At 44.3% G+C, this 4,156-nt stretch overlaps 1 pseudogene; it reads left to right on the forward strand.

Annotated features, from left to right (window-relative positions):
* The first annotated feature begins 420 nt into the window (after window positions 1-420).
* On the forward strand, window positions 421-3,711 carry LOC144826305 (dnaJ homolog subfamily B member 1 pseudogene; annotated as a pseudogene).
* The last annotated feature ends 445 nt before the right edge of the window (window positions 3,712-4,156 follow it).

Here is a 4,156-nt window from a genome sequence, read left to right on the forward strand (position 1 = left end):
ATTAATTACTATTCTAACTCCAGGGGGTGTAACAGTAGGGTAAGTGCCGGATAGTGCTGGAGTATTAATAACTATTTCACCTCCAGGGGGGTGTAATAGTAGGGTAAGTGCTGGATAGTGTAAGAGTAATAATCACTATTCTAACTCCAGGGGGGGTGTTCAATTAGGGTAAATACAGGATAGTGTATGAGTATTAATTACTATTCTAACTCCAGGGGGGTGTAAAAGTAGGGAAAGTGCTGGATAGTGTAGGAGTAGTAATAACTATTCTACAGGGGTGGGGGAATCCTATCGCCCGACGCCCGAACCATGTTGTTTTTGTTGATGGGCAAGAAGATTTATTGTCTATTATGTCCGACGGACAAGTAGACAACAGGCTGTGGGCACTCTGGGGCTCACAGCCAATCAGAAGCTTGCAGAGAGACTTTGGCTGCATCTGATTGGCTAGCAGCCCATGACTGGGGTCTAGCCAGTGATTGGCTGTGGGGCTGAAACGTCACTCAGCCTCTGCAAGCAGTAGTCTGTGTCGGCGCGAGCCTCACATTCAGGTAAAATAAGCAGTTTTGCGTATTGTTAGTATCTGGAAGTGTGAGGTTGGATGCTCGCATAAAACTATACTTTACTTGATTGTATGATAATGTGACAGAGGTGTGATTTATTTATTTTAGCAACCATGGGTAAAAAGATTAATTAGTGCAAAAGCCTAGCCCTGGCACGCCGTGGCGCCTGAGAAGAGGAGGTCAAAAAAGCAACATATCGCAAGCAGGAGCGCTGCGCTACCACCCTGACAAAAACAAGGAGCCAGGCTGCTTCAGACGTTGTTAGTGACCCCAAAAAACGAGAGTTCTTCGACAAGTACGGTGCAGATAATTATGAAGGGCATGGGTGGCGGGCTCGGTGGACCTTAATGACCCGTCATTCAGTTACACTTCACTGCGATCCTCATGCTATGTTTTCACAGTTCATCAGAGACCGCAATCCTTTTGATACGTTCTTCAGTGCACAGAACGAAACGAGGCCATGCACGTTAATGACACATTTGCCAGCTTTGGGATGGGGGCCGGTGGATTAGGTAACGGGGTTTCCGCGGGCTCGGCGAGGACATGATCACATCAGCAAAAAGCAAGACCCTCCAGTAGTGCGTGAGCTTAAAAGGCATCTTGATGAAATCTACACTGGCCGCAGCAGTAAATGAAGATTTCTGAAAGCGCTTAAATACAGACGGCAGAAATGCACACTCCGAAGGACGAGATCATATTAACATAGAAATCAAGAAAGGGTACGAAGATTACCTTCCCTAATGAAGGAGATGAAACACCCACAAACATCCACTCTGATCTAGTGTTTGTTCTGAAAGATAAACCCCATCTAGTCTTTAGTGGGAAGGCTCAGACATTATCCACCGAGCAAATATCACCCCGAGAGAGGCATTTCTGTGAATGTACCGGTAATGCTCCGACCCTGGACCACAGGACCATCCCACCGGCTTCAAGGATGACGTTATTGAAACTGAGAATCCCAGGCGAATGCCTCCTGCCACCCAAAGCCCCAGAGCAGCAGGGCGACCTCATCCTCGAATCTGAAGCGAAGTTCCCAGACTAAATTCCTCCTTCCTCAAAAGAAATACTGGAGCGGATACTACTGCCCACATAGCCACAACGCCGACAAGACAATCGAACCGGAAAGTTGGTGTTTGTTTACAGCTGATATAATTTGTCAGGAGGGCGCTGTATGGCCTGATGAACATTTTTTAAAAGCAAGAGTTACACAGAAATATTTAATAGTAACATGCTTATGCACTCTTGTATTAAAACTCGTTTCATGTTAAGTTTTTATCTACTGGGCCTGACCAAAGTTAGTCTCAGTGTGTGTGAAACTTGGGGTTGCACTTTGGTAAGCTGATTCACCGATATACAGCGGGGTATCATGACTTCACTGTGCACCAGGGTTAGATTCTTGTAAAATATAAAAAATGTAAATTCGAATTTGTATAGCGCAGACTTGAACATCTGCATATGAAATTAAAATAAGCCAGACAGCAGAGGCGCAACTAGAGCCACATTTCGGGGGGGGGTAGTAATCTTTCAACCATAGGCAGATAGTGGTGATGCAGGAACTCGGAGAAGGGGTGAAAGCACAATAAAAGCCTCGTTAACAAGTGAATGGTCTTTGAAAGACCTGTGAAGTACTCTGGTGTAGCTGTGTGTGTGCCTGCGAAGCTGTCTCAGCCCAGACTGACACACACGACAGGGGTTGGGGGAAGAGAATGGGGGCTGAAGCCCTTTGACCCCAATGAGCGTTGCATGCCTGCCATACAGGGATACCATTTCTCCTGACTGGATGCAGCTGAGTGAGGGGAGTTCTCAATGAGGTGGGAAAGCACTTATTTGTGAAGTGTCAAAGTCGCTATCAGATGTTACTGGAAGGGGAGAGGTTTTAACTTTCCCATCCTTTGCATGGACTTTTTAGGGGGTTGGAATGCTTTCATTTTTTTAAAAAAATCCTTTCATCTCTGGTAATGTCCATTTTCAGGCGCAAGGGGTCTTTGCTTCTGTGGAGCTTCTGAGAATCGTGGACAGTGTTTCTGTAAATCTCGCCTCTTGTAAGTAATCTACTTAAGACAGTGATTAAAATATCTTTTTTTGTTAAAGCACTGCTAGAGTGTTCACAAACGTTATTTTTTCGAGCAGATCGCTCTGAATAGAATAGAACTGCTGCGCCTGCTGTGACGGACCTTGTGTACTGAAATACCCTTGTGGCTGCAGGAGGCGCGGGCTCCCATCGACCTCATCGCTGCTGTTGGAGCAGTGCAGACTGGGCACCTATCCATTGGTGGGCAGAGCAGATTCAAACTCCCTTTCACACCAGACTTGTGAAAGAGATGCCAGATTGGGCAATTTTCCTCACAAATCGGTGATATTTTTCCCATTTGTGCGAGAAAATACTCAATTGACCAGTGCCTTCTATTTTTTAAGCTTCATTTGGCCCATTGTGCACATTTTTATAAGCTGCGGCGGCGCATCAGCGTCAGCACTGTCATTTATCATTCTTGAGCTGCAGGCTTGCTAAAAATTGTTAAAGGATACTGGCAATACTGGATAATGGGTATGGAGGTACCCTCCAGAGTATCACATCATTAGAGGGAGGCGCAAAGGTGGCATTGCATTTGCAGGACTCACTATGATGATTATGTCTACTCTTGAGGAGGGTCCTGTCAGTCTGGAACAGAGGCACAACGCGTAAATTGCACCATTCTCATAATTGTTTAAGACCTAAAACGCCATGGCAGGGCTTCAGACCCAGATCTGAATGTGGGTGAAAAATATATTTATTTTGAAAAGTGAACATTGTTTTCCATAGAACATAGTAGCCGCCTCAATGTACTAATAATATCAAACTCTGCTATTTGTGATGTTGCAGAATGCTTCATGACGGTCTGGAACTATTTAAGTTCTCTTTTGTGAAAGATAACCTGTCTGAATAAAAAATGGATTCCATGCTTAATTTGTGTGATCTTAGGCAAATATTTATTTCATCAAAACATTATCTTCATAATGAAGAATGGAAGCACTTTCAAATGCATGCGTTCAGAATACCAGCCATACAAAAACCTGTTGTTTTTTAATTAATAGACGACAATGTTCTATAATACTCTGTCCAAAGTACAGTGTTCACATGACAACTGCCTTGCCTCTTGGTTCAATGGCATGCACGCAGTGTGGTACATCATAGAATGTTAAGACTGATGGCGCGGGCAAATCGAGCATGAGGGTTCCGTTTTCTACTTATACATTTCAGATAAGACACAATCAGTGAGATTCTAGCTCCGTGGTGGGGCATGAAATAGGCTTCTGTGTCTGTAGGCAAGCCAAAGGGGGTCCATTTTTGATCAGTAAATACATATTTTCCAAACATGTACCCCTTTATTTCGTAGGCGCATGCATTTATGATGATGCCCGCATTTGCACACATCCTCATAAATCTGTGAGCCTAATAAATGGTCCAGTCATCATCATGGCTGTTTGTTTTTCCTCTTATATTCAGAATGCTACACAGCATCAGCCAAAAGCTTTTTGCTAATGATGCACAGCATGGCCAAAAAGCACTGGCAAAACCAATAGGTCAGAAAAGCAAGATCGTTCTCTGATCAGGCAGT

This window comes from Lissotriton helveticus, chromosome 3_2 (assembly GCF_964261635.1).
Source record: "Lissotriton helveticus chromosome 3_2, aLisHel1.1, whole genome shotgun sequence".
Classification (NCBI taxonomy): Eukaryota; Metazoa; Chordata; class Amphibia; order Caudata; family Salamandridae; genus Lissotriton; species Lissotriton helveticus.